This window comes from Natrix helvetica (genome assembly GCF_964273705.1).
Source record: "Natrix helvetica genome assembly, chromosome: Z".
NCBI lineage: Eukaryota > Metazoa > Chordata > Lepidosauria > Squamata > Natricidae > Natrix > Natrix helvetica.
Window position 1 is genome coordinate 82,203,342 of NC_138554.1, and position 12,020 is coordinate 82,215,361.

General features: G+C 41.2%; 1 protein-coding gene across 5 annotated transcripts in view; it reads left to right on the plus strand.

Moving 5' to 3' along the window:
• The first annotated feature begins 864 nt into the window (after positions 1–864).
• The window catches only part of MYRIP (myosin VIIA and Rab interacting protein), a 154,853-nt gene continuing 143,697 nt past the window's right edge, over positions 865–12,020 (plus strand). For 3 of the 5 annotated variants that reach the window (XM_081969803.1, XM_081969806.1, XM_081969807.1), the window contains exon 1: positions 865–1,522. The gene's annotated coding sequence lies outside the window, so the exon portion shown is untranslated. Of the gene's footprint in view, positions 1,970–12,020 lie in introns of all 5 variants that reach the window. The other 2 variants (XM_081969804.1, XM_081969805.1) reach the window with 2 other exon arrangements.

A 12,020-nucleotide genomic window follows, 5' to 3' on the forward strand; every position in this document is an offset into this window, starting at 1 on the left:
AGAGGGAGGGAAGGGAGAAAACAATTGTAAAACTTATTAAAACTTTAATAAAAAAGAAAAAAGAAAAGGAGTACAACTTTAAAATGGGGCACCTTGGCCCTGGGCCACCGTGAGTAGCAACGTTGGTTCGGTTGAGGGCAGGCTTGTTTTGCAAAAGCGCAGCGCAGCCGAGGGTTGAAGAAATCGGGGGATGCAAAGGCAGGGACGCTTTTTTGTGGAGGGAGGACGCCATACCTGCAACTTTTATCCCTCGCCCACCCACTTACAGCATGGACCCTTTTTGAAGCCAGGTTGAGTCCTTCCTTGGAATGGATGCCCGGACACGAGGGGCACAGGCTAGGACCGGGTGCCCTCCCAAAGGTGCTTTTTTTCCCCTCCAAGAGGCAACTGAACTTTCTGGTTTTTCTTTGAAAATGTTTTGCTTCTCCTCCAGGAAGCTTCTTCAACTCTGAGAAAGCTTCTGGAGGAGCTGAAGAAGCTTCTTGGAGGAGAAGTGAAAGGTCTTCGAACAAAAAGCAGGAAGTCCAGCTGCCTCTTGGGAAAAAAAAGCTCGCAACCCCATTTTGTTCAGCTGACCCAGAATTCTCTTTGTGGTTCTGTTCAATAAACAATTTTTCCAATTAATCTCCATATTGCTTCCAGTTTGGAACTGAACCAGACAGATTTTCCTTCCAACCTGGCATTTGGCTCATTTTTCTCCCTGTCTTAAGAACTCCCCACGTTCCAGACCAGGGCATTCATATTTAAACTGAGGTTTCAATTCGAGGCAGGGTTCTTTTAACTTAAAGCCCCGCCCATTCCTTCCGCTGCTTAAGGATACGGTATACACCAAGCAACCCTTCCCCCTCCTCCAAATCCCGTCAGCTCCGATCAACAGTCGAATCTCCCTTGCTCCAAAAAGAAGCTCTTTTTCATCACCAATTGTCTAGCAGTAGCTGTGGAGGGGGCGGTAATCGCTTTTTATTTCTAGTGCACGCAGGCGTTGTTTGGTGCGTGCGTGTTCTTTCTTCCATCCCTATGTTTTTGGAGAAAATAGCAAGAGCCTCGCGGCTTGCTTGGACAAAGCCTGAAAGATGGCGTGCGCGTTCTCTCCGACTTATTTCTGACTTTCCAGCACCCTCCCTCCCTTTGGAACTGCCGCTATTTTCTGATTGGACGCCTAGTGCCCCGGCCAGCTGTCAGGAATAGTAGGAGCTAAGGGTGCAAGGAGTGCGGAAGAGGGTGAGACAGTCTCAAGACAGAGGCATATGGTCGCCTGTAGCTATCACGTTTCCTTTAATTCAGTGGTGATAGTTTAAAGGCGCTTGCTACCAAAGAAGATTCTGATCAAAGCCAGGAAAAATTCAAAACTACCTCCTTCTATGACAGCTGCCCTGCTAATGGAAGGCGCAACTGGCTCTTTTATCTGACCAGTCACCTTTTGAGACACTTGCTTTATACTGGAGATACTTTAATGTGGGTTCTCCTCCTCCTCTTGCTGTCGGATATTGGAAGTATTGGACTGGTGCAGACAACTCCAAAGGTTAGAGGGGTTCTCCCCTTCTTCCCCTCATATCAGTTTAGCTGCCTGAAAATGACAAGCAGCTCAAGATGGTCCACCACTGCTTAGACTTGTGGGCTGGGGACACAGAGGGAGATTTTAAGGAATTGTTGAACCAGCTTTTATCTTCAGCTTTGGACCACTTTGCTGAAGAAAAGAGACAATGGGCTGGAGCTGGGGTTGGTGGAGCTAAGAAATCAGAGAAGTTATCTGATAGCTTCCATTTTGCTGCATCTTTCTTACATTATGCTGAGGGTGAGCATGGACAACCGTCTACCTCTTTGCTTTCTACCAGTCTTCTTTATTGCAGTGCCTACTGCAGAGAAAGGTGGAAATGTCTGTATGGATGATTTTGATGCAATTGCAACATGAATTCTTCTGAAATATGTCTTACAGAACTGCAAGCAGTATTTCCTTTATAGGTCTTAGGTGGGTCTTGCAAATAAGGTATTTCTAGCTCTGATATAATTCCATAACAGGGTGATTTGAGGGAAATAATGCTATACATTCAATATATAATTTCACAAATTCTTTATTTCTTTATGGAATTTATGTCTTCCCAAAACAGTCTTTACAGATACATCCAATGGTTGTAATATATTGAAATTAGAATTAGAATTGTATGCTTATTACTGATTCAAATGCATTGAGATCTATGCAGTGAACTGAGTTCTTAATATAGATTCTTAAGGTTCACAGAAAATGATAGAACTAGAAAGGGTTATAGCTTTTTTAAAGAAAGGAGCATAGATAATGGATTTTTAAGAAAATAACAGTAAATGTAAATGTGTCAATTGTGTGCTTAGGTTATAGTTTTCAACATCGCTTCTAATTTAGAAATCAGTGCAATAATTTTAGTTAAATTACAGTGATTGGTTATTAGTAATTTATTGCTGTTTTTATCCATAGACTTACATAAGTGTAAGGAGGGTTACATGAACGTAACTTCAAGTACACCTAAGAGCATAGTAAACTTGACTTTATGATGGCATTCAATTTAATTTGTAAGAAGGTATTATAATAGAAAGCAAAATGTTCAATAATCCTACTCTGGCTTTTTCTTCTTTTATCTGATTTAATTTAACCATTAATGTAGCTGGGCCTGGCTGGTAAGCTTATTAATTTACATTCAAATTCATGGAAACATCTGAGTACAAACAATTTCTGTATGTATCCATGGATACAGTGAAATTAAATAATATTACAGATTATTGTTACATTATTTTTGCATATAGAACCTTTAAAATATTACAAAGAAGATTAGTATTTCTAGTTTACATCAGTGTGAATATTTCATGAAAGGAGAACACATAAGATTGTCCTTAACTCCTCCCAACCATTAACTAATTCTGTCCATGTTGCAGCTGTGTCAAAAATGTTTTCCAATTTGTGCTAGTTCAATCTGCACTAGTTCAATCTGCACTGTCAACTTTGTATGTTGTGCTTCAATTCCTTGTAACTAAAATTATCCACTCTGATTGACTACTGCAACCTGTGGTGGGAATGACCACTCTGCTTTGGTCATTGACATCCAGTGCCATTTTTCTAAAATGGTAGAAAAATAAAAAGCTGGAATTTTAAAAAGTTAAATTTACTAAAGACCTGTAATAGAACTTTCTTATTCTTAGACCCGTTGAAATTGACAAGGATTTCCCACTTTCCTCTTTTAATCCATTTAACAGGAAAAAAATGTATTAAATGTATGTATATGAAGCTAGACAGTTGTATCAGTCCAGGAGAGGTAAAAAAATAAGTGAGTCAGATAAAGCATTCAATCATCACCATGGCAGAAATAAAGGAATGGGTTGAAATCTCAAAGAGTAGTGGCAGTCATAGCTATGCTATGAACCATTTGCACTATTACCTGACTTTGAGGCTCTATGCAAGGTCATTCATGCTCTAGTCATTATTGCATGTTGCAATAATGAGTTACTTATTGCAACATACTCTATAGGCCAATGGTGCTAATCTTTTTCTAATCACGTGCCAAAAGCGGGGGGAGCGCAAGGGGGTCGTGCACAGGTGTGCCCATACCCATAATGCTATGCACATGCACACACATGTGCTTTTGGCCCATGATGGACCCATTCTTCACCCTCCCCAGGCTCCAGAGGCTTTCTAAGAGCCTGGGGAGGGCAAAAACAGCCTCCCACGCCCCCCTGGGGGGCCTCCAGGGGTTTCGGGAAGCTTCCAAAAGGCTCCGGAGGGCAAAAGGCCATATGGGCACCCCAGAAGTTTGGGAATGGTAACTTCCGGTTTGCCAGTAAGGCCAATATTTTGCCCTGCAGAGCCTTCAAGAGGCTTCCCTGAAACCTCCGGAGGGCAAAAAACGGCCCTACAGGCAACCCGTCCATTCCCGAACTTCCGGTTTGCACTTTGGGTGGTTTTTCCCCTTCGCTAAACCAGGTGGGGGCAAAGCCATGTGATGCACCCAGCCCGCAGGCCGCGAGTTTGACACCTCTCCTTCAGAGTATTTAGAAGCTGCAGCTAGTGCAGAATACAGTGGCACATCACAGTCCTGGGAGTCCTTAAGGCTGCTTATAAAACACTATTACTGCATGAACTACATTGGGAACCAATTTGATTCCAGACCCAATTCATGGTACTGGTTGTTGTTTTTAAAGCCCTACATGGCATAGGCCCAGGGTATCTGAGGTGCCATCTCTTCCCAATGGGACTAGTCTGCCCCACTCACACCAGTGGAAGAGGCCTATTAAGGAATTCCAGCATAATGGTTCAAGGAGAAGAACCTTTTCCATTGTGGCCCCATTCTAGTGGAACACTTTACTATCAGAGGTGAGAACTGCTTCTGGCCTTCCAGAAGCGTATTAAAACCTGACTGTTGGTTGGCCTGGAGACCCGAGCAGGACACTCACTGCTAGGGTTGGCTGACTGTTCATCCATCTCTTTATTATGGGCCATCTTGTTTTAAAATCTTAATCTGTGTAATTTAGTGTTTTATTATTTTATTTTTTCACTTCTTTTATAGCTTGTAATCTGCTCAGAATCACCTTACAGAGGAGGTAGGTGGCAAAAAAACATTAACTAAAATAAAGAATTAAAATTAATCTGTTATATTTCAGATGGTTTATACATAAAGGGCAAGCTTGGCTTACTTGCTTTTATAATTATACATTTGTAGCTAAAGAAAATTACAACTTAGAAAAAGTTGATTTGTCTCAGCTACTATTAAAACCAAATTGGAATACTGTAGCAAAATACTTTAAATTGCAACTGTGGTTCATTAAATGCATGCTAAGAGATTTAAAGATACAGTATCTAAATAAATGAATTTAATGAATGTGTAAAGTAATTTAAATATAACAATGCTGTTCCTTATCCTAAATTAAATATTGGAACATATCAAGAAATATTGGTTTCAGATGAAAATTTATGATCTAGGTCAAGGGTGTCAAACTCGCAACAACACGTCGTCACATGACATATTACAACTTTTTCCCCTTCACTAAATCAGGGGTGAGCATGGCCAGTGCATGACACATTTGGCCCACGGGCCGCAAGTTTCATACCTCTGATGTAGGTGAAACTGAGTAGAACATTAATTTCAATAAGAACAATTTTAACATACCTTTTATTTTTTTACCATATCAAGTTTTTTTTGTGAAAAAATTGTTCTGGCTAATAGAAAGAAAATGTCAGGTATGCCTCCATCAATATCCAAAAAGGAAAAACCTCAACTCCATTTGAATAGAGATAAAGTACTTTTACTAGATATGAATTGAAAGCAGCGAAAAAGAAAGCAAGATCTGAGCCAAAAACGCGCGAACATGTACATATCAAATGTTTACCCAGCACCCTTCCCCCAATTCCCCAATCCTATGTCCAATCTGCAACTCCCTAAGGTGTCATATGGGGTGCATCTTCAAAAAACATCAAGTTGGTATGTGAGATGGCTGACCTTGACCAAGTCCAAACACTGACCATCAGCATGCGCAGAAGATGGTGAGAACAAAACTCCCTTCTTCATAACTCGTCCAGCACCAGTAACTCCTCCTCCCAAATATCTCAAGCCCCCTCCCTGTTTCTTTTTTTAGATTAAAGTTTTTTATTTTTCCATTTTCATAACATATAATCACATGTATACTATTACATAACCAACATCATATTGTATTGTTAAATGTTTACATTAATTCATCTTACCAACAACTCCCAAAAACCAATTATTGGCTCTTCTGCTCTCCATAGACCATATTTGTGCTTTATCCAACACTTCTCCTTCGCTCATCCCCCTCCCTACCTCCTTTCCTTCTGTCCTTCTCTTCTCAACTTCTCCTTCCTCTCTCCTTCTCCTCCCTCCCCTTATCACTCCTCATTTCTCTCCTCCTCTTCCCCCCCCCTTTGCTCTCTCCTATCCCTCTCTTCTTCCCTTTCTCCTCTACTTCCCACTCTTCATCTCATTTATTTGGTGTATTTCAGCTTCTGAGCAAGCTCCCTTTTAGGTTGATGGTATTTATAATTCTTTTTTAATAAGCATATTTAATTTTTCTCCTCTTTTTTAGTAAAAAAAAGTGATATAACAGAAAAGTATACATATATAGTCATTGTGCTTTTAACCCCTCCCCAACCTAATTTTGGTCGAGATATAGACCTAGTTACATTTCCCAGCTATTCTCATCATTATCTTTATATAGTTATACATTTTTACATGCCCCCAATTTGTGATTCTGTCTTTTTATCACAATAGTTTCCCATTGTAGGTATATTTCATATTCCCTCTCTATTTTTCTATACCTTTAATTAGATTACCCTTAGTTATCTCTAAATGACAATCTTCGCTGTTCAGTATTCATTACACTTCCCTTAATGTATTATATAAAGTAACAAGCGGTAAATATCTCACTTTGTTCATCATCTTAAAGATGATGATATGTCCATGTTACATAGATTTTGACCCATGCTTATTTGTCCTTCTATTGCCATATTCACTCAATTCACAACTCAGTTTAATTATAGTATAATCTTTATTGTCATTGTACTTAAATACAACGAAATTGGTTATTATCATGTTAAAAAGGTAAATCACAAACTTCTGCTTTACAAGCTCCCTATATCAGTTTCATATTTATCCATATTCCATATATTTTAACTTTTATTTAGTTATTGTTCCATTATCATGTTCAACCAAATAGCAACTCCATTTTATTATCATATTTAAGAATAAAATCGTTATCTTAACTTTATATTTTCCCATATAATAGTTCCTAATTATCTGGTTTTTTTCCTGGTAAGTCTTTTGTCCCATTTCTCTGTTCCTGTCTTCTCCCTTTTCTTTATTTTAACAGATCCACTCCCTTCAAGTTTCCCCAGGTGACCAAGTGAATAATTTTTATTCCTCTTTGTTGGGGGATAACTTCCTATAATTTTCCTTATACCACCTTATACCAGCCTCCAAGATCGCATTGGTCAGCTTTCTTTTCCCTTTTGTTGGACACCTCCCCTTTTCACAATTTTCCCTATACCATTGTTGGGACCAAAGGAGTTTTTTGTCTTCTTTTTATTTCCCTCCGCTTCTACCCCTTCAAAGCCTTGCCCTCCTTCTTTGCGTTCTTCTATAGCTATCTGCTTCTCTGGATTCAAAATTCTAATTAGGCTTGATTTTATTGATTTTACTGTTTCATGTATATTCTTTAAAATTCGACATAGTTCTTCAAATTCCCAGTTTTCCATGATGTCCAGTTCCAAAGTTACAGTTAATTCTACGGTTATGCAGTTGTTATTTCAGAGTTCTGTTCCACCTTAAGTTTGTCTGCTCCAATTGCTATGGAGAAAAACAACGGTGGCAATCTTAGTCTTTTGTTCTACCTTAATGTCCAGATCCAAAATTGCAGTTAGTTATACAAATCCCACTTTGAGACTCTGGACCACCTTAAATTCAAACCAGAAAAAAAGCTGAGGCCATCTTACTCTTTTGCCGAGTGAAGAAAAGGAAGGAGTAGAAGAAAGCAAAACAAAATTTAAAAACCTTCATATTTCCCAGTTTGGATTCCGTTCTGTTGTTATTCTTTCCCTTGCTGAGTCCAGTCTCTTGTAGTTGCTCGCAATATATCACTTGAAGACAGGCTTGTGATTGACAATTGTACTTTCCAAAGTTCTGATTTATGGCAGTTAGTTAATTAAAACCTCCCGCACAGTCAAATTTAGGCCAAAGTTAAGTAAGAAGAAGTGCTTTTTGGGGGGGAGTTAAGATTTATCCATTGGAAAAACTTCAAACAAAATAAATCTTTCAAAGTATTTGGCTTCTTTTCTTTTTCAAATCCAAAACCAAGTTTAACATTTTTATTATGGGTTTGTCATTTCTCTGCTTCCTCCTTTCTGTCCAAAAATGGATTCAAGTAAATAGCTTTTTTTGGGGGGGGGGGTTTCAACCCTCCATTTTTCCTTTCTTTCTTTTTGGAAAAGTCCCTTCTGGGAGAGGGGGCGGTCTAGAAGCACAAATTGAAAAGTCTCGATCTGACCATCAATATTATTTATGTTCTCCAGATTTCTTTGCCTCTTCCAGATTTAATTTATGGCTGTGGGTTAGATAAATTACCTTACCAGCTGTTCATCCCTTCCAAACTCTCCTGTTGTTCCTTTTGCTTTGACAAGAAGTTCAGTTCTTGTCAGCCATATTTATAGGCTGTCGCCCCGACTCCGATTCAAAAGACAAATTCCAACCTGCGAGGACTGTGTTGCCTCCCCCTGGGTTTAATGAGATGCTGTCCTCTTCGTCCCCCCTCCAGGAGGGGTTCCGGTCCAAACGGACCTCGAAGTTAGTTTGTCAGACAGGGTTCATGTGAGGCTCTTGTGAGCCCACACACCTCACGTCTGTCCAACTGAAGCACTTCCTGTCAACTCTCCCTCCCTGTTTCTATGGCAGCCGAAAGTAGAGGCTGACAGAAAATATCTGATTTCCATTCAATTAAAACGTCTGCCCCTGGGGATTATTAGCAATTAAGGTTTATTGTTTATTTTGGTGCAACCTTACATTTTAGGTTTGAGAGGCTACAGAATATGATGAAAGCCTTTATTTAGTGGCAAAATATAAGATAATTACTATATTTAACAAAACATATAGGACAGAATAGTTCTGTACATTGTTAGAATGCTCAGTTGAAATACTGTAGAAAGAGCCAAAAAAAAGTTGAGTTATAAGTGGATCATGCATGCCATATACTGTATGCTAGAAGGCTATGGATATCCAGGTAGACTAGAGGTGGTATTCAGCTGGTTCTGACTGGTTCAGAAGAACTGGTAGCAGAAATTAGTAAAGAACCACCAATACCACCTCTGACTGGCCCAGCTCCTCTTCTCCCAGCTCCTTCCAGGAGTCCCCACACATCCCGTTTTGGTTCCCAGGTAAGTGCAGGGACACTTGCTAAGCTAAAATGGGGTTTGGGGGGGGTGCGCCGCCATCCCTGTGCCCCGTTTTGTCTCCCAGGAGGCTTCAGGGAGACTTGCTAGGCCGAAAACAGGGCACTGGGAGGTGCAGCAGCCCCCTGTGCCCCATTTTGGCTCCCAGGAGGCTTTAGGAAGGCTTGTTAGGCCAAAATGAGCTCCCCCGCACCCCATTTTGGCTTCTAGGAGGCTGTAGGGGGCGCCTTCAAAGGAGAAAGTAAGCCTTCAAGGAAGAAAGAAAGAGAAAGAAAGAAAGAAGAAAGAAAGAAAGAAAGAAAGAAGAAGAAAGGAAGGAAGGAAGGAAGGAAGGAAGGAAGGAAGGAAGGAGGGAGGGAGGGAGGGAAGAGAAGAGAAAGAAAAGGCGGGAATGGAGAAAGAAAAAGGGAGGGAAGGGGAAACAAAAGAAGAAAAGAAAGATGGAAGGAAGGGAAAGTGAACGAGATATAGAGAGAGGGAGAGAGGGAGGGTGAGAGGGAAAGAAAAAGGAGAAGAAGGAAGGACCACAAATCTTGGCACTAGACGCAGCTTCAAAGGATGCTTTGAAAGAGCCTCCTGTTGCATCTAGTCCAGCCCCCTGCTCCAGCAGGAGACCTTATATAATTGGTTATTTTGGTTACTCTAACACACAGGAAAAATCTCCAGAAATCCCCAGGTATTGCCAACCTCTCCCCACTAGTAAAAAAATCCCTAGAGCAAAAACTTTGTGCAGTATTGAAAAGAATAGAAAATGGGGCTGCTATGTATTGTTTAATGGACTGCTAAATTGGCCAAGCCCATCCAGTCACATGACAACCTGGCCATGCCTATAGAAACAGTAGTAAAAAATTGAATCCCACCACTGATTAGACCCTGAGTTACAATTGCAATTGGGACTGGGATTGCTATTGCTAAGTGATAGTTGTAAAATCTCACAACACATAAAGCAGGATTGCAAGAGCAATCCGGATGGTCATCATTGCTATTGTAACCACAAGATGCATGGGTCATTAAGTGAAAAGCAATGGGAGTCCCAGATAAGGACCACAGTGGTACTGTTGGTGTGGGGGAGTCCCTGGAACATCTAGCTCAGGCAAGTTGAGGGAGAGGGAGTTGGAGAAGGGTCATGCATAGACTGGTGCATAGGTGTGAATATGTGGGAGAGTATGGGATATATATGTTTGAGCATGGTAGAGAGACCTATGAAGGGGGGCCTTGCTTGGTGTGTAAGAAGGCAAGTGGGAGACTTACTAGAACAATGCTTCCCTGTCGATTTTCAATTTGTGAAGCTGGAAGGGATGGTCACAAATAATGATCACAGTTACCCTCTATCAGGTTTGGATTGACATTACTTGCCAGGCCATAAAATTAACCTTGGATATATGTAACACTAGTTGGTTGGATATCCGTGCTTCGCTATGGAACTGGAACAGCAGTAGGTAGCAACCTTGCCATCATGCTCCATTATCCTATAGCTGTAAAAGGCAGCAGCAGACACAGTCTTCTTGAGAGGAACTGTGATGTTTGGTTCACGCTGAGGTATATTGATTTCTCCACAGCAGAACATCAGAGGTTACTGGAGAGCATCATAAGCATGGTGCGTCTCACTGATTCGTAACAGCCTGTTGTCTTTGCTGTGGAGAACAATATCTCTCTTCTCAAAATCCTGGCCGACAATGAGAACAGCCACTTGTAGTCCTGGGGACATTGAAACAACCTCGGTGCTCTCCGGAAGGCTTCCTATCGGCGTTAATCATCCCTGGAAGTCTTTGTGGCCCTTAGGAACAGAATCAACAGCAGCCTTAAGTTCCAGAATATACTTGTGTTCATGCAGCAACTTTTGCAGTTGGCTAACCATTTCTGGATTAACACCTAAGTAGACTCCACAACGGATAATAAATAATAATAGTAAAAATTGGATTTATATGCTGCCCTTCTCCAAAAGGAGTCAGGGCGGCGTACAACATAAAAAAAAATCCTAAAAGTTAAAAAGGAAATTAAATAAAGTATCTAAAAACAAACCCAATTAATATTAACAATAAAAATTTAAAAATTTGATTAAAATTAACAATTAAATTAATCATTTATTTTGTTCTGTTCAGGCCAGGCCGGCTTGCTGGAAAAGCCAACTTTTTAGGGCGCATCGGAAGGACCGGAGGTCGGGGATTATGCGAAGCTCCGGGGGCAGCTCATTCCAGAGGGAAGGCGCTCCTACAGAGAAGGCTCTCCCCCTGGGGTCGCTAGCTGACACTGTCTGGCCGACGGCATCCTTAGGAGGCCAATTCTGTGGGATCACACTGGACGGTGGGAGGCTACTGGTGGCAGTAGATGGTCTCGCAGTTACCCTGGGCCTAAGCCATGGAGCACTTTAAAGGTCATAATTAGTACCTTGAATCGCACCTGGAAAACAACCACAACCAGTGCAGGCTGCCTAAAAGAGGTGTAACATGGGAGCACCTAGGTCCCCCCAAGATAACCCGCGCGGCCACATTCTGGTCCAGCTGAAGCCTCTGGGTGCTCTTCAAGGGCAGCCCCATGTAGAGAGGATGTCTCTTTTATTGTCATCATCACCAACAAAGTATATCTGGAGAAATGAAGGCTGCTGCTGAGGCCCAGCTATGATACTACCTATCCTGTGGCCCCTGCACTTTGAATGTTGGCATAAAATTTCTCTCCTTCACCTCTCTGGCTTCAAAAGATGTCATTTGGAAGCATCTGTTGTACTTCTGGACAGCAGAAAGAAAGTGCTTTGCCATTGGATGCTGGTGGGTAAGAAGGCTGTGTAAGGGTTCAGAGTATGCCTGAAGGGGAAGGAGGTGGACTTTACCGCCACTGCAACCCATCCCAGGACTCTCATCCTGCCACATTAGAGCACGGCGGCAGGCATGGAGTAACTGGGTCCAAGATCAACAACCTTGTCCCTGGAGTAATCACTGAGATTCATATTTAAAACCAGAACAAATATTTATTAGTCCAAGGCATTGATCTCATTTGTGACTGATTAACATAGAGGTTATTAGATGTATACTTTTTTACAGCCTGCTACTGACTTGGGGATCAGTTTGATGATACTTGTATGCAGCTTCCCTTACTTGTGTTTTCCTAA